Genomic DNA, 22,403 nt, shown 5'->3' with positions numbered 1-22,403 from the left:
AGTCACATATTTTAATTTTCTAGAATAGTTGTAATGAACACGCACCTCTCTATCCACATTCTCCTGCTCAGGTCCCCTCCCTTGTGGCCAATAGCTTGCATCTATAATGAAGTTATGGTTCAGGTTAATAATTCTTAAAAATGGAATGGAGTGAAACTGACTCAGAGCAAAAGTCAAATACAAAATGAACTGATTAGCACCATAGTGCTAGTCTTCCAGAAATACAACCATTCATTTATTAACACCTAATTAAGGGTCTTTTGAATAGCTAGGGGGATGCAGAAAAATAACTGAGATATAGTCTCTGCTCTTATAGGGCATATATTCTAGGGGTAATGGGGGAGGTTATTACGTGTGGCCAAGAAAGAGTTTTAGATTTTGGGAGTCAAAAGTATTGGATTCAGTTCTTAAGTTCTGATGCTTTATACCTATTTGACCTGGGCCAAGGCATTTCTCTTTATTTCTTCCTTTGTAAAATTCAGATAAAACTTTTTGCTATCTAGTTCACAGTAGTGGGAGTAAAGAGATTTGTCAATCTTGAAGCACTATGGAAATTTGTCATTATCATGACATGCATCTGAATATTTTTCATTTGCCAAATATTTTTTGAGATCCTTCTACAAATTAAGCCTTCCTTTATAGAGGGCTCACAATCTTCTTGGTAATTCTGTTTTCTATCAGCAACTCTGTATGGCTACTGTAGGGCAAAACTTCTTAAATTGTGGGTCGTGATCCAGTCACATAACTGAAAAATCTGGCAACAGTAAAAAGTACCAAATATTCAGACAAGATTTAATTCTTCATATGAAAATAAACATGCATATACTTCTCTTTAGTATGTAAATTTGCTTTCCTCTTTAATAAATAGTAAAATTATATGTATACTAAGGAGTTGATTTAAAATAAATTTTTTCTGCTTTATTACCAGTAAATGTTAGCTTTTTATGGTTATTTTATATTCCTATATGTAATAAGTTCTCAGGAGAAAAGGGGTCACAAGTAGAAAAAGATGAAGTCCTGTTCTAGGGAACAATATGGAGATAGGAGAAGCAAGGTCTGATCACCTGAAATCATATCACTAGGAATACTGACTCAAGACTTGAAACTCAACACCTTCCTCACTCACTCTCAGTTGACTCTTCCTTCTGATTAGAGGGTGAAGTACTAAATTTCTCCCCAAAATATCCTTTATAGGGGCTCACAAACTTCCTGGCATCTATTTTTTCCTCCTCTCCCAGATTTTTTGTGTGTGTTGTTCCCCACAGCACTTAGCAGAGTTCCTGGCACAAAGTAGGAGCTTGATAAATGCTTACCAACTTGAAGTTTTCAGCATTCTCTTCCAATGATTCTAATATTCTAAATTATTCCAATTCTAACTTTTCCTTTTAGAACCCATTTCAGAAAAAAAATCAATATTTTTGATTGCTGATTCCTAGAAACTGCTTAGGTCCTTTATACAGTGTTCTGGACTTTTTTTTTTTTTTTTTTTTTTTTTTTTGAGGAGGGTCTTCCTTTCCTATTAAGGCTGGAAGTGAAGAGGTCACTCATGCACTCAATCTTGATTGACAGAGAAGCTCTGACCTGCTCCATTTCCAACCAGGGCTGTTGGGCTAGTTCTCCTCTCTTTAACTAGTTGGATGGCTTCCTCTTCCTAGTGGCTGGCCATATAGGTAGGGCTTAGTATAGATATTCAACTTTAGCTTTACTGATGCTGAAAGCACCTGAGCTCAGTTGATCCACCTGTCTCAGCCTCTTTGGCAGCAGAAATTCCAGGTGTACACCACCATGCCCCGCTGGATTCTATGTTCTCACGACTGACTAGAATTGAATATACATAACAAATTATTACATCAATAATCTTATTTAAGTCTAATGACAATATAATGGCCTCTCAATTCCACATGATTCCCTCCTCTGCTTTTTGAGGAAGTATATATTAGGTGAAGAGTGCAATTACAATTGCTCTGAGTCTCCAGTTAGGAAAATTCATATTATTTAAGCAGAAGTTTGTTTCTCTGTTTAATTTACATTTTTATTTGTCTTTCATTAATTCTCCTGGGTGAGGATGTCCTTCATCACCAAAAGCCTTTTCCAACCTTTTTTCTCAAGGCAGAAATTCTTCAGGCATTCCTTTAGTAGTCTATTGAAGTATATGGACCCATTATCAGAATAATATTTCAAATACATAAAATAAAATACACAGAATCACAAAGGAAAGCAAAAGTTTATGAAAATAAAGATGTCATTTTCCCCCCACCAAAATTTATGGATCATCTGAAATCTATACAGATGCCTTGGGAATCCATGGACCCCAGATTAGATCTTCCATCATCTGACCCCAATCAGTTTTTGCAACCTTATCTCCTATTGCCCGGCTATATGAGACTTCTGTTCCTATCAAAATGGTCTGTTTATTCACTGTCTTGAAAAATAAAATATTGTACATCTTAATCTTTATCTTTGCTCACACATTCTCCATCTAACAGTTCCAACCCATTTTCAACACTGTACAAATCCCAAATCAAGTAAAGCCTTCTTTAACCTGTCCTACCCACAATTTTCTCTCCTTCTTCTCAACTATTAAAGCCACTCATACTTGATGTGCAGATATTTCCTTTTCTGCCTTTAAACCCTTAAATTTTTAGCTTTCTCTCAAGCTCTTGTCATCTCCTTCAAGGGTGTCTCCTAACTTCCTTCCCAACCCAACCTTTCCCTCACAGCCCCAAATTATCTTATATGTATATATTTTGGATCTACTTAGAATTAATGTTTGTAAAGCCCTTATCACAATGCCTGTCACCTACGAGGTGCTTCTTGGCTTTCTTCCTTCCCTATTTATGTGTGCACCCATTGTGTGGAATGGAGTTATGATAAAGTGAAGAACTTAAAGAATGTTTAAATTCTTTTTCTGCATTTTTTATTATTTCTATGTCTCTGTGACCTACATAAATATGGTGTGTGCAAGACAATATTTACTTAAACTTTAGATATCAACCAAAATGATGACGTTTATCCTTGTTCAATGTTATCAATATTTAGATTATTAAATGCCGTCAGCTCTCAGAATCAGGGGAAAAAAATGTTCTAATTTGCTTTTGGTATCTATTTCTTAATGTTCCCCCAACCTATGATGTAATCCTTTGTAACAGAAATTTCCCATTCCAATCTCTCCAAATAGCACAACCAATTAGATGCCTCTCTCTCCCCTTTTCAAGGCTCTCTTACTTGTGACGTAATTTCTTGTATAAGAGCTATGTATCTTTACTACTTCTTTAGCCCTCCTACCTCGAGCTTTCTCTTTCTTATCTCTCGATGGGGCAGCTCATCCTCTGGAGGTTTTCAATAAACAACTTTTCTGCCTTCTATTGAGTGATCTCTGAGTAGTCATTTTGGGTAAGTGTCTTCTACATCCCTCACACGTGGTTTACACTAATGGAACCTAAGTTACCATGGTTGTCCTTTGTTCTTGAAGAGGACCATGACATCAGGGAGGTAATGCTTGGACATGCAAGAGAATTGAATTTAAGTGAGGGAGGGCTGGGCAAGGTCACCTGCCTTAGGCTCCCCTCCAGAGCCATCTGGGTCCAATGGCCAGATATAGATCAAGACAATTGGAGATGGCCCTGAATGCAGTGGGAGGCTTGGCCTGGTTAAGTAAAGTTTTCTCCCAGGTTTCCATTTGTCTGAGGCAAGGCCAGTCAATGATTAAGGGTAAGAAATGAGGCAGAGAAGAGCCTCTTTTACCTAGCCAAAAAAAAAAAAAAAAAAATCAATATGGGAGAAGATATTCGGGATTTTTGGGCAAAACAGAAACAACTGCTATTTACATTCACTGTGAGCCAATCAGATCCCCCCAAAAAAATGACCAAGTGGTAATTGGCCAGGTATCTACTGTTGACCAATCAATATGAGCCAGAATGATTTGGATTTAAGACATGGCCCTTAAGCAAGTCTATAAACTTCAAGATATCTTGCAGGTTTCAAAGGTCAAAATTTACATTCCTTTGGACAGAGCATTCACAGAGTATCTCAGGTAAGGGTATGATACCCTAGGTAGACAGAAGAAAGGGAAGGGAAAGAAGAAAGAAAAAGTAAAGCAAAAAAAGAAAAAGAAAGAATGGAAGATCCTAATGAGCAGGGAATGTTCCATGTTTATCATCCACTCCCAGTGCTTTTCACAGTATCTATGACAACACAGCAGGTACTTAATAATGCTTATTGATTGATTTAATGAAGTATTTAACCAGTTCTGGGAAAATACACTATTTGGTAAAACTGGGTCAAAGTAATAAGTGCTATGGGAAATATTTAAAATACAAAATTAGCTAAATATGAGGTTTACAATATTTACAGGGGAGTTTATTTATGATATATTAGCTACATTAATATTAATGAAGACAAATGGAATTTTATGTGGGCTATGTCAACAGAGTGAGTTCACTACTTTTGAGTGTATATATCAACTGAGAACAGTGACACACTATTCTTTCAATTTTTTTTTGCTCATCTCTGGCTTTTTCTTTTATATATGGTCCTTTGTTAGAAATTCCATAAATATATTGACTTGATTAAGAGAGTTCAAGGAATAATTTGATTATTATCCTTTATTGTCCTTTAAGCAAAAGGCATAAATGAATTTAACTGAAAATCCTTGCTCCTTTCTGGAGGTATTTTAGGTTTGGTCAAGAAGACCATTCAAATTCACTACAGGTTATAGAGATTATTAGTGATCAAAAGTGGGGGAATTTGTTTCACTTTTCTGTGTTTTACTATTAATAGGATTAAGACTAGAACTGGAATTGGATAAAGGACAAGCAATCATGAAAAGTTTACAGATACTTCCAATCTTGCCCCTGCCATTTAATTTAATCCATCCATCCACTCATTTTTTAGGCATTTATTAATTGCCGAATGTCTACAGAGCATGGAGTGGGAACTTTTAAATAAAACACCGTCCCAATTCTCATGAAACTTACAGCCAGTAGGGAGATAATTTGGAAAATTATTAACTACAACAAATGATATTACTTGATGAGGCCATTAGTGACACAAGATTTTATGTGAGATATGTAAAGAGAAAGATCATTGGAAGTTGGGCAAAGAAGGGAATCAAGTAAGGCTTCCACAGAGCCTCACAAATTTACCCAATTTAAAAGTTTCTTGATGCCATCGGCTATATTTGATATTTCTCTTGTAAAACTTCTCTCATTCTGCCTTCTTCCATCCCACCAGAGTCATAAATGTCTAATTTAAGCATTGTTTCTCAGTTCTTAAGAAAACCTGTTGATGGATTCAGTTCCCAAAGAAAATCCACGTGAACAACAGGGGAAATTGGTGGTTGTGTGATACGAACCTTCCTTCTTCCTCTATCCCCATTCTTACCCCACAGCCATTCTCTAACCAAGGCCACTTGCACATTCACTTTTTCTAAACAGAATCCCCAGGCTGTCTTCCAACAGAGGCCCTGTTTTCCTGCAAATCCCAATTCATTTCATCTGACAGCACTAAGAGAATATACCAGCCACAGGAGCCAATCCAGCTGCAGTCAACCTCTGAGTAGCAAAAACATTTAACATAAGGAGCTTTTACAAAGTAAAAAAGAGAGGGGGTTTTTTTGGGCAAAATTTGCCAAGGGCACCAAATCCCATTGAGCAGTTTCTCTGGGAGACATGAGAAGTCTTGTACATATGTAGTCAAGGTGACATTAACAGAGAATGGCCCCTGGACTTTCTCAGTGTCTCTAAATGTGACCAGGCTAATTCATTTAAAAAACATTTAGAAAGTGAATGTCAAATGAAAAACTAAAATTCATTGCTTTCAATACGGATAGATTGTCATTCAACATATTTCAAAAGACAAATATAAAATGGCTCCCAAACCAGAAAGGTTAATCCAAACAAGTTCCTTATGAAGGTCTTCAAAGAGGTAGAACCCAATGCACTGAGACATCAGGCAACTCCTGCTGATGAATATTCAGCTGAGGGCTTCCCCTCCCTCCCCCTCCTGCTGGGGTTCACTGCCGATTCAGATATCAAGACTTCAGAGGGAAAATCCCAGCCCTGTGATTAATCACAGGCTGTCACAGTTTTCCATAAGGCGCAAATTTATGGTAATAAAACTGTCAAAACTAAGGTGATACAGGTTGCTTGCTTTAGTGGCTGGAGGAGACTCATATGAGACTTAGAAAACAAATATGAATGATTGAGCTGCTGGCCTGTAGATATTTATAAGATCCAGAAACCATTAAAAAAAGTTATCCCCTTCTTCTCTCCCTCCCCCCCACCCCGCCCCAATCCCTCCCATGGATGAAACATAAATATCAGGGGAGAACACTGAACACAGAACTAGAAGACATAGGTTTCAATTTCTGGCTCTGTTATCTACCAGGTGGGTGATCAAGGGCAAATTGCTTACCCTTTCTGTACTTCAATTTCCCACATATAATTGTTGGCATAACCATAACATTTATATAGTGCTTTAAGGTTGGAATTGGACTGGACTTGTATGTCAAACTCAAATAAAAAGGGATCCCTAAAGGCTGCATAATGACTTAGAAAACCACAAATACACATTATCTCTCTGGAACTTGCATTTTTTTTTTTCATTGAATATTTCCCAAGTATATTTTAATCCGATTTTGTAGGCAACAAGTGGTCCTTATATCTGAGCTTCTTTCTAGCTCAAAATCCTACTGAACCTATAAAGCAGTGGTCTTCAAACTTTTTAAACAGGGGGCCAGTTCACTGTCCCTCAGACTGTTGGAGCCCCTCACACTCTGTCTCTGCCGCCTCAGCCCAGTGCCAGAAGTGCGCGTCGCTAACGCGAGTTTAGGTCCAATGTCACTTGGGGTCTGATTTTGCCATAGGCGGGCACATAAAAGTCCTCAGCCGGTCGCATCTGGCTGGCGGACTGTAGTTTGAGGACCCCTGCTATAAATTCTCTGATATACTCGTCTCATTTTGGCAAAACAAAGAACTGCAGTATGATTGTTAGGTTAATTCTAACTGGAGGCAATAAGGTACAATCTAGTTATTGTAAAGAGGAAGCTCCATATACCAAAGAATTTCAGAGAAAATACAGAAAAGGCTGATTTAATTCAGTAGGAGGTTGAAGGGTTCCATATTTCCATATTGTAGACCACATCTAGATAAATCTGTTTAGGAGTGGTTTTTAATCAACTCTGGGTCATGGAAGTCATAAGGGAATTATGTTATACAAAAAACAATCAAAGAATCTGAGTATGTTACATCTTGAAGAGATTTTTTGAAGAGTTGTATTAGCTATCTCTTAATATCTAAAGGAATATCATATAATTAAAGAATTGAACATTCTATCAGCCCCTGAAAGGCAGAAAACTAAGATCAATGAGGGGAAATTATAGAGAGGCAGATATGAGCTCAGTATAAAGATCAACAATATGAGCAGAGCTGTCCAATAGTGGAATGTGCTTATTCTTGAAGTAGTGAGCTCCTTGTCATAGAGATCTTCAAGCAAAACTTGAGTGCCTATTTTCAACAGGGATAATGTATCTTTTTCAGATCAAGGGTGAATGTCTGTAAATACACATGTAGGCATGCATATAATCACATAGGTATACCCACACATACAGGTACATATATGTGCAGGGGGAGTATGTGTGTGCGTATGTGTAGGTATGCATATAATAAATTTTTTTCTGATGTATGTTTATTTCCTTACTGTGAAGTCATCAAAACTTGTCTGTTTGAACAATTATTCACATATGAAATACAGAATAATCCACAAAAATGTGATAATATGGTTCAACTGGCTGACCACTTAGGCTTTCTGAAATCATACAGTGGTCATGGCTTAGCTTACCCTCTTATGGAAATATTTTTTTTTGCCTATCTGTATCAAATTCATCATGTATTCATCATCTAAAGTAGAATATGGAGACAAAACATGATTTCCAATTCTGGCACTTCCTATGCAACTCAATCTGTTTGCTTCAATTTCTTCATCTGTAAAATGGAGATAATAATACTTGTATTATCTACCTCACAGGGTTAGTGGGAGAAAAGCATTCTACAATTCTGAAAGTGTCATACAAATTCAAGCTGTTATTATCATATCTGCAAAGGAAATGCTTTCTTCTACTCATCTCTTTATGGGATGAAGGTTTCCCAAGCCCTCAACAATGTTTATAAGTCTTCTGGTATTAGCAAAATAATAATAATAATAATATAGAGATGAATCAATTATTCTTGGATATTTGGCTTTTACTCGAAGTTTTTAAAGTCCTTTATAGACATCAGTTAAGACTGAGCAATTTATCTAAAGTGGGGAAATAGTACTATATTACTACTTTGTGTTAATTACTAATATATTTGTATATTTAATAGAGGCTTCATAGCATTTTAGAACTTACAAATTATTGTCCTTATTTAAAACGTGAGGTAATTAATGTAAGAATTATTTTAATTTTGCAAATGGAAAAAATAAAAGTTCAGAAGGGAATTTGACTAAAAATAACTAGCTAATGCATTTTGGAATCTAGATTCCAGTTCTCTTCCATGTTAGTGATTCATTTCCAAGTGAAGAACTCTCATTGCTAGTTTTGACACTGAACACAAAGAACTACTAAAAGGTAATTAATGCTCATTAGAAATGGAAAGGATTTACTCTATTAAACCTGGAGCTCCCTAGTTAGGGGCCACTCTCTGAATCTCACAACTTACTGGCAGTCTTTCCTCCATATTCCCTGGGCAGGTGGAGGCAGAGGAAGAAGCACAAGATTTAGAATTCAAGAACTTGAGGTCAAATGAATAGCTGGGATGAAGTTATAGGGAAATAAATTTCAGGTTAATATAAAGAAGAGCTTTCTAATAGTGCTAAAAACAGAACAGTCTGTCGTGTGTGTGGGGAAGTTCCTTGTTACACAGAATGACTATCTTTCAGGGCTGCTATGGCTGAGATTTCTGCATTGGGTGGAGGGTTGGGTTACAGCTGTAAATTCTTATAATTTAAATCATAGAATTCTAGCTCTGCTATGTATACTTGTGTGATCTTGGGCAAGCCATTTCTCAAAGCCTAAATTATCTCATCTACAAAGTGAAAGACTTGAAAACAGATGATCTTCAAGTTCCATTTCAACCTTAAATCTGGAATTCTTTGATAAGTTGGTGGCAACATCACAGTGAGTTTGAAGAAGATGGTCCAAGGAGTGTGCTCTTGATTGTTAGCTTATATCTAGCTATTCCTACCCTTAGTTGTACTGGTGAGTGTGCTATCCTGTATCAAAACCCATTGGGATACAGGCTTTTGGCTAAGCAGGTCGCCATATCTGGTCAAAGTCTCAAGCATCTTTTACAACTTCTCTATATATTCCAATAAGAACTTCTGGTCAGAGCTTTGATGTTGGTCTTTATGGAAAACAGCAAGATATGTTGACCCTTATGCCCTGAAACTAAAATTAGGAGATTAAAACTAAAGGTTCAGCCTTATCTATTGGAAAACTAGGGGAATTGGTTTTCAGTGTTGCCTTTGAGACTTAATAGTGGTAGGAAGTCACTTTATCTCTCTGGGCCTCAGTTTTTTTCATCCATAAAATGGAAATAATTATATTTGTACCACCTGCCTCTTTTGCTGTCATGAGGAAAATACTTTGCCACTTGGAAAGTGCGGTGGAATTGAGTTTCATTAATTAATCTGGAGGTCATAGACTTAGAACTAGAAGGTTCCTTAGAATCCATCTAGACCAACCTCCTCATTTTACAGGTGAGAAAACTGAGGCTAATGAATTTAAGTGCTTTGTTCGAAGACATATAGGTAGTAAAGAGCAAGGTTAGAATTCAAACACAACTGCTTTCCTGTGATTCCAAAGTTAACCTTTCTGCTACATTACTCTTATTCAGCAGGGTAAAAAAAAAAACTTTAAGAATGATTGTACAATTACAGCTGTAAGGCTGTTAGGTGGATAGAATGTTGTATGTGGAGTCAGTAAGACCTAAGTTTAAATCCAGCCTCAGATACTAGTTGTGTGGCAAATCACTTAACCTCTATCTGCCTCAGTTTCCTCATCTGTAAAATGGGAAAAATAATTGCACTTACCTCTCAGAGATTGTTGTGAGAATAAAATGAGTGTGTAAGTACTTTCATTTTATAAAGCTTAAAGCATTACATAGATGCTATTATTATTATTAAACAAAAGAAAAATTGAAGTAAAACTTGGAAAACTCTCCTAATTTTAGTAATAATATTTTAAAAATATAATTAATAAAAATAAAAATAATAATTTTAGTAATATAATCATTAAATGACTATAGCATTACAAATAGTGGAAAATATTTTTGAAGCAATCCCAATCAGGGAAAGGAAGGATTATTTGAGTAAAGAGAGATAGCCCTGAACTATATGCTTTAAACCAAAAAGAAATCAGAGAAGATGTCTTTCTTGTTTTCTGTGGGATTGCTTTATGGATGGGACTCAGAATTATTGTTGTTTTTCTTTCTTTCTGTTGTTCATCTTTCTTTCTCTAAAATGACCATGACATCAAGAAGATCATGACATGCAAATGAACTGGATTTAAGTGAGGGAGGATTGTGCATGGTCAATAGTCTCATATTAGGATTCAGAGTTTATGCTTTCCCAAAGCTCATGCTAGAGTTTTCTGAGCTGGGCGCAGAAGTAAAGAGGTCACAGGATCTGGGATTTGGGGGTGGTTAATCCAAGTTGGAGTAAACAAAAATCCCTCACAAGGGGGTGGGAAGACTGGCTGCAGAAGGGTGAAAGAGGAACAATGGGTAGTGTGGAAAGGGGAGGTTCATCACCTAAAGACTTAGGGAATGACTGGCAACACTTTAGAATGTTATTCTCAACTCTATTTGCCAACATGCCTTTTCCACCTTTCTTGGGAATAGTTGGGATATTCTTTGTCTTGTTAGCATTATGAAAATATTCAATTAAGCTATTTTTTAAAAAGACCTAGAATCAAGTGGAAAAGTTTAATTTGTTAAGCAGACAAACCAAATTAATGTATAAAGAATGTAAAGAACTTCTTGTTTTGGAATGTTGGGCCAATAGGAAATTTTGTCACTCAACACCTTAACTGAAATCCTGCCAAATGTTTCTGGCAAGGAGGTAACTCACATTTGCCTAGGGCAGGTTACACAGATAACTTGATTTTCATGTGAGTCTTCTAGCATTTCCACAAATAGTTCAACTGATGCCAGCTCCTTCCACTCTTTTAAGAAAGTAACCTGATAATTACGACAGATGACTGGTCTTGTTAACAACCTGTGCTATAGTTTGGGTTAGGGACAGAGAGAGGGATTATCCTGGAAGTTTTGTTAATATTTCCCAAATAACTCTCAAATTTACCCCAATCAAAAAGCTTCAAACTACCAAATTGCAGTTGGTAATAATAATAATATAGATCATGCTGTTTTGCATTTTGTAGTACTTCCTCATAATAGTCCTGTAAGCATGTCACCCTCAATAGGTACCTTAGCTATAAATGGGGATAATGACTCTTGAATTAGCTACCTCGTAGGATTGTTACAAATTAAGCATTTTGTAATCTTTAAAATTTTGTAGAAACATAAGTTATCATCTATGTACTGCAAGAAGTTATCATGGTAGAGTGGAACACAAAGTAGACTTCAAATCAAGAGATTTGGGTTCAAAACCTTACTTGCTAACAATTTACTGATGTCCATGGGCAAATTATTTAATATCTATGTGCCTCAGTTACCTCATAATAACATAGGGATATTACTTGTGTTCTTTATACTTCATATGGCTTGGGGAAGATAAGTGCTCTCTATACCTTATAATGCTATAAAATTGTCTTTTGGTTTCTATTACTTCCCAATACATAGATAAAGGAAAAGTTTCAGAGACGTGAAATAGCTTACCAAGAAAGGCCACATGGTGAGGAAATAGCAAAGGCAGGACTTTAATCCTGACTCTTACAATCCACTACTCTGACACAAGATGCCAAGTGATGGGAATTGAGCAAACAGTGGATAACCATATTATTGCTGCTGAAGCAGCTGCTCACTCAAAAGGAATTAGACATTGGGAAAAGTCTATTCTGAATAACCCATGAGTGACTATAACTGTATCTTAGGGAGAATCTCATTGCAATGATGATAGTGAGATGAATTATGTATTTACACAAAGAGTAGACTACTATTCTTGACCCATTTCGCCATCAGACTGTATAGTAAAGGGTTTTGTTTGTTTGTTTGTTTGTAGCAAATTGAGAGCATGAGCATCCTGCCTTGCTATGCTTCTGGCATTTATCAACTGTGCTAATACGCCTTCATCAGATGATCTGGGGTCAGATAAATTATACACAGGATCTTCTGGCTTCGTGTGGGTCCCAGAGCAAGGGCAGGCTTGCTGAACACAGTCTTTTCTACAGCATGTACTCAGATCCAGGTCCCATGACTTACACTATGATTCAGCTCTCTGCTCCTCGAGCTCATTAGTTTGTCTACTTTGCAGTTAACTGATGACAGAAGGAATTCCCTTTGCTTTTTCTCTAAAAAACCACACGCTGCAAATGTGGACTACTTTCATATGCATTAAAAAAAAAAAAAGAAAGAACAGAATCTTCTTGATTTCAATGTGCAGTCTTTTCTCTAGAGCAGTGGGTGCCAGGAGTTGTAGGACTGTGACCTTGGGGATTGCTTTCCAGTGGCACCTATAATTCTGAGGCGCCATACCAAGACAAAGAGAACTCCCTTTTTGGCCTTCCTGCCAGTATCCCAAGAGCCACAGCATGAGAAAGGAGAGAGAGGGGAAGAAAGAGCCTTTCACTGGAATAGTTAGGGAAGCAATATATTCTGCATTGGATAAACAACACTGGTTTCCTGTTATCACTATTCTGCAACAAAAATCCAGGTAGAGATCAGCTGATGGCTTTTATTAGCTTAATGCTGATCCAGAGGAAGGTGTTTCTTACTAGGCTGGGCAAGGAAAGGCTGGGAGGAGGACAGGAAAGGGGAAGAGACTCAATTTCCAAGTTGGTCTCATAGGCAATGATAATAATCACAATTCAATTCAACCTAAATGTACTAAAGGTTTACCATATGTAAGACTCAGTAGTAGTTAGTGAAAATACAAAGAAATACCTATTATATGTTAAGGCCTGTTAAGCATTAGACATACAATACAAAAATGAAGTCTTTGCCCTTGAGAAATTATAGTTTCACTGGAGGGATAAATGCAGAAGGTACACTCATAAACAGTGCAAAGTAATTTCAATGGACAAGAAGAACTAGGGAATTTAGGAAAAGCTTTCTGTAGACAGTGTGAGGGGGAGGTAAAGAGGAAGTACATTCCAGAAATAGGGAACCACCTATGCAAAATCACAAAGGTGGAAGATGGATTATAAGGATTGTATATGTATGTATATATAAATATGTAGGAATATATATATAATATACACCTATATATTTATGCATACATATACAATATACATACATAATACATGTTTATATATTTCTATTTACATTTATGTATTTATATCTCTATTTATAAATATTCCTATTTACATATTGATATGCTTCTATTTTTATATGTTTATACATTTATATTTATATATTTAAATATATATGTGTATATATATACATATGTATATGTGTGTGTATATATATATATAAAAATTTTAATATATTTTACAACACATACAAGTATCAGCAAGAAGGCCATTTAAAATGGAGAGGAAGGCTGGAAAGGTGGTAGAAGTCCTGGAGGTTCCAAATCTAGGTAATCCTCTTTCTATAATAACTTTTACATCCAGCATATTCTTTATTCCAGGAGAACCATTCCCAATCCTTCTTATCATTCAACCTCTCTAAATTCTGGCTAATGTCACCTCTATATCAGATTGAATCAGTTCATATGCAATTGTTAAGCACCTACCATGTGCAAGGTATAAAGATATGTTAAAGTCCCTGATCTCAAGAAACTCAGTCTAATGAGGGAAACAACATGCAACTATGTGATACAAGCCACAAAAGGAATAAATAGAAGATAATTCACAGCAAGAAGGGACTAGAATTAAGTGCTATCAAGAAAGGATTTCTATAGAAGGTAGAATTTTAACTGGATCTTGAAGGAAGAGTGATGAATTTTTCTTTTATTCTAAAGGCAATAGGAAGCTACTGAAAATTTCAGAGTACAATAGTAGCATGATCAGACCTGTGGTTTTAGGATCTATTTGGCAACTGAGAGATGATGGACTGGAAAGAGGACAATAGTAGCTGGAATGCTAATTTGGGGTCTTCTACAACAGTATGGATGAGAGGTGATATTAACCAGAAATAGAGGAGGATGTAAGAGTTTGTAGAAAGGGTATTAATTAGATTTGGCACTTCACTGGCTCTAGCAGATGAGAGGGGAAGAGTGAACCTTTGTGATTATGGTATTTGTATACAATTAATAATTATCATCATAAGAATTATTATAGTTCTTATAAACTCATAATGATAATCTTTGCAAAGTGCTTTATAGTTTGAGTTTTTACCTTGATTTTTTTCATTTAATCTCGAAAAAAAATTTTGATTTTATTGCCATTCTGCAGTTGAGGAAACAGATTCAGAAAGAGGAAGTAACTTTCCTCAAGGTCACCAGGCAAGTAAAACGAAGAGGTAGGACTTGAAAAACTAGTCTTGTGTTGCCAAGCATTGTGTGCTTTCTATTATATCATGTGACAAGGAACATAACACCTGGGAATCTATGCCAAAGAGATTTCCTTAATCCTACACTCCCAGATAGAAAGTAGATTGGTTCTTATAAAACTGACTGGAAAGCCACATTTCTTAGGTCAGCTTTGTCCTCTAGGAAATTGCTGATGAGCTATTAAGCATCATGAATTAAGTTATCCCATTACCAGTCAGGTTTCAGTGTGCCCTCTGCCTCTTTTGCACCATTCACTCATTGCTCCTGTGGCAGAACCATTCCGCTGACATCCTTTTGGGAATTTATCCAAGACATAGTTTATTATGGCAAGTCTTTTTTGTTCCTTTCAACTATTCCTAGTATGACACTGCTTCTAAGTCTCCTTAATCTCCTGGTTAGCTTCTATGGATAGGCTCCAGCTTGTAAATGTCTTCTTTTAGACCACAATGGAGACAGTCCAGAACCCAGACCCAAGAGCCCTGGGAATAACAGCATCCCTCTAGCCAGATCCTGCTCCCAGCCTGGACCCAGAAGCCTTGTTCCTTCCTTGCTACCATCAATACCAACTGTAACCAACTGCCCCCTGTGGGAAGGTAAGCTCAAGGGGCCCAGGAGAGGTGAAAACCTGCAGACCACTAGTCTTACTTACAGAATATGACCTGTCAAATGCTTCTGCAGATTTTATATCCACTATTATTCAGTGACCACAGTTACTAAAGTTCTGGAAAAGAAAGTTCTCACCCTCAAAATTCTTAGCACTATCAAATGACTTAGCACCAGAAATGGATATGATATTATCAGTAGGAATGACATTAAATATTTGCTTCTCCTTCTCTTCCTTCCTCCCTCCCTTCTTTTCTTGCTTCCTTTCTTTTTCTTTCCCTCCCTTTTTCCTCCCTTCCTTCTAAGAAAGCATCCCAAACTACTGACAATATTCTAGATTTGGTCTCACCAAGCTAGAGGAGAGCAGGATAATAATAGTTCTTGTAATTGAAAGTGTATTTCTTTCCCAGAGATTGTACCCTTGGAGTGTGTGTGGAAATGGGCCTGTGGGGCCATCCAATGGAATATGCTCAAGGGAGCTGGCACTTTAAGAAGAGGAGGAAAACCTTGTATAGACTACTGAACAGGAAGAGCCACTCACTTGGTGAATCTTTAAAAAGGAGTGAACCTACTTCCAGTTCCCCTTCTCTTCCAGTTAATATAAATCATTAAAAGTATGCACATCCTTTCTCCATCCCAGTTGCATGGTAGATGGGAACATGTAGCAGCTAAATATAGTTCATGTTTTCTCTGGATATTTATAATTGTGCTGCTTCCTCTTAGACTATCACCTCTATTCCTTTCCCTCCTAAAAACTGGGCTCTGCTCCTGGAACCTTCCTGGGTTTTGATAGGTCAATACTCCCTGGATGTCTATTAGTGCAATGTGAGCTATTTGAGGATAGGGACTGTCAAGCATGTTCTTACTGTATTCTCAGCACTTTGCATTGTCTGGAATATAGCAAGTGCTTAATAAATATTCTAACTAGCTAGTTATCCTGCCTAGTTGAACCTGAAGCTGGATCACAAAAACTCAGTTGCCTCTTCTAGAAAAGGTGGTAAATAGCAACCTAATATCCATTCTGGAAGGTTACTTTGGAGTTCTTGAATCCCAGAGTTCTCTGGTACCTCTTACATATCTATTAGAATGTCCTTGGAGGAGGAGAATTGGAGAACTGGCTGAAGAATTACCTAACCCCTGGCCTGGTTTACTAGAGCTGAGGTAAAATGTAAACCACCTATCAGTATTACCATGGACTATTTTATTTGGGACAGTATAACAGTAGTTATAAAGTTATGTCCTTTTGTCAATGTGCATGTGGATCTCTGGTCTTAGAATTCTTTCATGGGGAGATATACATAGCTGTTCTATATCTGATTTGGAAAGTATACAGAGGTTTCCTTTTTACTACCTCATTTGAGATACTCTATACTTAAACCTAAGCTTTAAATAATTTTTCCTTGGTAGGGTATAAAGGGCCAACAAATATAAGAAAAAGAGCTTAATCCTTTCCTTTATAGGCCAGGCTTCCTCAACACTGAACTAGGAATTTATTTGCATAGGACTTGGCTGAGAAGTTAATGGAAAGAGAGAGACAGAAATGGTTTCAGGCCCCAAGGTCCAGCATCAGGTTTTACTTACTATATTTCTATTAATGCAGCCTGTAATTGAATTGGATTTCTTTGGTGCTGTCTTGCTTCTAAAACCCATGTTCATGTGAACTATTGTTAGCTCACTATTGCATCCTTTACTTGTGGGTTGATTTTTTTTTTTTTTTTTTTTTTTAACTCAGATGTAGGCCTTAACATTTATTCATCATTTCACCTGACTAGATCTGGTTCACAATTTTAGCTTGCTGAGATCTTTGATGGGAAAAGGCCATGGTAAGATAGTCAAGAGTGTCATGGGGGCCAGGGCCCCAGTAAGATAAGGCAAAAGCTCATCTATAAAAGGTGGAGACTAGAGGTAAAGTCAAAGTTCTGGTTGGAGAAAAGATGGTAGTGGTGATCCAGATAGAGAAAGTATGATTACAGAAGGTCAGATAATGATTGTATTCCTATAGCAGTTATATTTTAATGTGTGGTATGGATTGTACAGAAGGAAATAGCGAAGCATATGCTGAGTAGAAGTAGGCTACAACTTATAATTGATGTTTCAGAATCAGATTTATATGTATATGTGTCTTATTTCTCTAAAAGATACGAACTACCTGAGGGAATGGTTAAATCCTATTTATTCTTGTATCTTATCTGTCCTTATAGAGTACATGTGCACAGTACATTATGCAAGTGCTTGTTGGCTGCCAGATGTCAAAGGAATCTCTTCAGTAGCATCTATTGAGCTACAAACTCCTGTAAACAAGGTCTCAAAGTCAAGTTGGGTTTCTCATATTATCCGAGCAGATAAAATGATGAGTCCATTGAGGAGAGAGGTGCTGTCCAGGAGGACATTTGTTAAGTCTGTTTAATAAGGCTTTGTTTAGTAAGAATGCAATTTTCCATAGCCATTTCCCTCAGTGCTAATGGAGTCTCTTATTAGGAGGCCAAGATAAGTTGTACAAGTGGTGACTTCTAGCAATTATTGTTCTTTTTATAACCCAGATTTGGGTGATGGTAGATGAGATAACATGGGGAACATTTCTCATATATTCTAGAAAGAAAGAAAAATTTTGCTCACTACAAAGATCACTACTGGAATGAGATTCCTATTTATGTCTCTATCTTGATCACTTACAGAAAAGCCTTCCTTTAGAGGTACAATTTAGAAGACTAATAAAAATGGCTATTACAGTGTTCCAGTAAGAAGAACTACTTGAATGACTAAAAATAGGCCAGGAAAGTGATAAATTCACATAATGTTGGCATTCAGGGGAGAGAGCTTTCCCACCTAAACCCATGATAAGCTGTTTACTAGTTTCCTTCCTTAAATACTTTAAAGCAAAATATACCTTTTCTCCTTTCTCCTTATTTAAGGTGATTATTAATGAGGAAAAGAACATGCTAATTTTTGAAGCTAAACTTGATATGCTTTTGGCTTAACACATAATGAACTAACTTGAAAAGCAAAACATTTGAGGCTACCCCAGATTATTGTTCAGCAGTGTTTGTTATTTTGCCACTTCCTCAAAGCTCAATTTCTCCACCTACACAGAACACAAGTACCTGTCCTCTAATTTTCAAATTAAAAAGATTTCAGAACATGAATAATATGCTTTTGGTAACAAGTCTGTGATTACTGCCTCATGTTTGCTCTGCTCCCTGTCTTTCTTTGTAATGTCCCCTATACCTCCTCTTTTCACTTTCAACTGGCCCCTTCCTTTAAGTCCCAGCTTTAATGCTACTATCTCCTCTCAGAAACTTTCCATGATTTGTTTATTTGGGAGCAGTTTATTTGTCCTCAAACATATTTTCTTAGATTTTAGACTCTGAAGAGATCTTAGAGATCATCTACTAAAAACCAAGTTTTATTTATTTTCATCTATCCTTCAGTGCTAAGTATATGGTCTGTTAGAATTAATACTATTGGAATAGAAGCATGACATATGTCCTTCTAATGATCCATAAAACATGGCTCTTTTCAACATGAAGGCAATTCAGGCCAGTTCCAATGGTCTTGTGATGAAGAAAGCCATTTGCACCCAGACAAAAGGTTGTGGGAACTGAGTGTGGATCACAACTTAGTATTTTCATTTTTTTTTTCCTTGTTTGCTTGCATTTTGTTTTCTTTCTCATTTTTCCCCTTTTTGATTTGATTTTTCTTGTGCAGCATGATAATTGTGGAAATATGCACATAAGAATTGTACATGTTTAACACATATTGGATTATTTGCCATCCAAGAGAGGGGGTGGGAGAAGAAATGGAGGAAAAAAAAATTTCAAACACAAAGGTTTGCAAGAGTGAATGTTGAAAACTATCTATGCATGTGTTTTGAAAATAAAAAGTTTTATTTTAAAAATTGGTCCAGAAAAAGTTATTGCCATTAATGGTGATTACAGGATATTTCCACATTCATTTTCTAATATTTATACTCATTTATTTAGTTTAAAAAAAACCCCCACAAACCTATTCAATGACATCTCCCAAAGATACCTGAATTTCATATCTAAAATGAGCATAAAATTAGCTCCCTAAAGAGCTTAAGTCGGAGTTGTCTGGTCTTTTTTATCAAAGTAAATCACATGGCATATGCTACACTTACTAAGCAAGGTCACCTCAATGGAACAAAATATTACAGTGCTTTCTCTGTTAGCTGTTTGGATAGGAGTTACCCAGTATGATATTCCTGTGACTTTTATGTTGATAAAGATCACTGAATCATTAAAAAAAAATAACCTATTTCTAGATAGCTAAGAGTATGTAATCTTTCCTGTGCAAAGCCATTATCCATCATTTGTATCTCCTTTGAGCTATGTTTTAACTTGATTGTTGTAAGTGTCATTAGTGTAAGTGCCATTAAATCCACGGAATCATAAAATGTCAGAAGTGGAAGAAATCTTCAAATGTAAATATCTGAGCTAGGAACCTTAGAAAACAGAATGTCAGAAATGAAAAAGAATATAGAAGTTTTCAACTTTTGCCACCAAATGAGTGACACCCCAATTGCATTTATGAATAAATGAAAAGAATCACATGGAAATTTAAAATGTTTGGTCAGTTTAAAAAAATACTCAGAATATGCTGCTATACATTGTCATGCTTGGAAAAGCTGGATGGGAAACAATAGGGCTAGTAACACGAATTCTTCTGCAGTGGTCTGTGTTAAGTTAGGTTAAGTGACTTGCTCAGGGTCCTACAACTAGTCAGTGTCTAAGGCAGGACATGAACTCAGGTCTTCCTGGTGCTTTCAGGAAATTATTAGCTTAAACATCTGCAGATTCTATCACTTAATAGAAATCAGTTCACCTCTATTAACTTCATTTTCTTCATTTACACTTTCTACCTTAGAGGACTGTTAAAACAATCAAATGAGGTCATTAAAATGGAAGTGCTTAGTAACTATCAAGTACTTTGTAAAGGTGAGCTGTTGTTTCATCTTGGAGTCACAGGATTTTAGAACTGCAAGAGCTTTTCAATGATATTTAGACTCATCCACAACTCAGCAAGTGATGTTATGGGCTTTGCTTGAAGATCTCTAGAAAGGGAAGCTTCACTATCTATCATGTCACCTTATTCCACCTTTAAAAGTAATACTACCAACTGAATGACTTATAGGGAAAGAAAAATAGCAAAGTTGTAATAGAGGAAGAATAGTCTTTTCAGACCTAGACAAAGCTAACAAATATAAAAGCAAGAAGTTAAGAATCTAAATAGCACTTTAGAAAAGTTAGATATCATATATCTGTAGTGAGTAAAAATTGAAGGGACTACATATTTCTCAGCTGTGCAATGGTATCTTTATAAAAACTGAATGTAGTAGGACATAAAAAATTTGCAATAAGTTAGAAATGTTAAACACATATTTTATGTCCACAATGGAATAAAATTTATGTTCAATAAAAGGTTATTGAAGAAAGCATCAAATTGGACACTATATAACTTAATCCTAAAAAATGTCAGACTTTTCCTTAAAATAATCAGTAGCATCTATTTAAAACCATCAGTAAGCATCATATGTAAATGGAGATAAACGGGAACCATTCCCAATAAGATCAGGAGTGAAACAAGGTTGCCCACTATCACAATTACTATCCAATATTGTATTAGAAATGCTAGCTTTGGCAATAAGAGTTGAGAAAGAGATTAAAGGAATTAGAGTAGGTAATGAGGAAACCAAATTATGACTCTATGCTGATGATATGATGGCATACTTAGAGAACCCCAGAGATTCTACTAAAAAGCTATTAGAAATAATCCACATCTATAGCAAAGTTGCAAGATACAAAATAAGCCCACATAAGTCATCAGCATTCTTACATAGCACTAACAAAATCCAACAGTATATATATATATATATATATATATAACAAATATAATAAAGATGACAATACTACCTAAACTAATCTATTTATTTAATGCTATATCAATCAGACTCCCAAAAAACTATTTTAATGACCTAGAAAAAATAGCAACAAAGTTCATATGGAAAAACAAAAGGTCATGAATTTCAGAAGAAGTAATGAAAAAAAAAATCAAATGAAGGTGGCCTAGCTGTATCAGATCTAAAATTATATTATAAAGTAGCGGTTACCAAAACCATTGGTATTGGCTAAGAAATAGACTAATTGATCCAGGAAATGGGTTAGGTTCAAATGACAAAACAGTCAATAACTTTAATAATCTAGCATTTGACAAACCCAAAGACCCCAGCTTTTGGGATAAGAATTCACTGTTTGACAAAAACTGCTGGGAAAATTAGAAATTATTATAGCAAAAACTAGGCATTGATCCACACTTAAAACCGTACATCAAGATAAGGTCAAAATGAGTTCATGACCTAGGCATAAAGAATGAGATTATAAATAAATTAGAAGAACACAGGATAGTTTACCTCTCAGACCTATGGAAGAAGAAGGAATTTATGACCAAAGAAGAACTAGAGAGCATTAGTGATCACAAAATAGAAAATTTTGATTATATCAAATTGAAAAGTTTTTGTACAAACAAAACGAATGCAGACAAGATTAGAAGGGAAGCAATAAACAGGGAAAACATTTTTACAGTCAGAAGTTCTGATAAAGGCCTCATTTCCAATTAGAATTGACTTTATAAGAAATCAAGCCATTCTCTAATAGTCAAAGGGTATGAACAGACAATTCTCAGACAAAGAAATTGAAACTATTTCTAGCCATTTGAAAAGATGCTCCAAGTCATTATTAATCAGAGAAATGCAAATTAAGACAACTCTGAGATACCACTACACACCTGTCAGTTTGGCTAGAATAAGAGGGAAAGATAATGAGGAATGTTGGAGGGGATATGGGGAAACTGGGACACTGATATATTGTTGGTGGAATTGTGAATACATCCAGCCATTCTGGAGAGCGATTTGGAACAATGCTCAAAAAGTTCTCAGACTGTGCATAACCTTTGATCCAGCTTATATCCCAAAGAGATCTTAAAGAAGGGAAAGGGACCTGTATGTGCAAGAATGTTTGTGGAAGCTCTCTTTGTAGTGGCCAGAAGCTGGAAACTGAGTGGATGCCCATCAATTGGAGAATGGCTGAATAAATTGTGGTATATGAATATTATGGAATATTATTGTTCTGTAA

At 36.1% G+C, this 22,403-nt stretch overlaps 1 protein-coding gene and 1 long non-coding RNA gene across 4 annotated transcripts in view; one reads left to right on the top strand and one right to left on the bottom strand.

Moving 5' to 3' along the window:
• The window catches only part of LMF1 (lipase maturation factor 1), a 745,091-nt gene that overhangs the window by 96,683 nt on the left and 626,005 nt on the right, over window positions 1-22,403 (bottom strand). The window lies entirely within an intron of this gene.
• LOC141549793 (uncharacterized) overlaps window positions 14,731-22,403 on the top strand; it is a 73,155-nt gene continuing 65,482 nt past the window's right edge. For all 3 annotated transcript variants that reach the window (XR_012484444.1, XR_012484443.1, XR_012484445.1), the window contains exon 1: window positions 14,731-15,245. This is a non-coding gene — a long non-coding RNA (uncharacterized LOC141549793). The remainder of the gene's footprint in view (window positions 15,246-22,403) is intronic.

The sequence above is a fragment of the Sminthopsis crassicaudata genome, chromosome 1 (genome assembly GCF_048593235.1).
Source record: "Sminthopsis crassicaudata isolate SCR6 chromosome 1, ASM4859323v1, whole genome shotgun sequence".
Taxonomy (NCBI): Eukaryota; Metazoa; Chordata; class Mammalia; order Dasyuromorphia; family Dasyuridae; genus Sminthopsis; species Sminthopsis crassicaudata.
The sequence above is the reverse complement of the archived record's forward strand: the minus strand, read 5'-3'. Positions and strand labels throughout refer to the sequence as shown.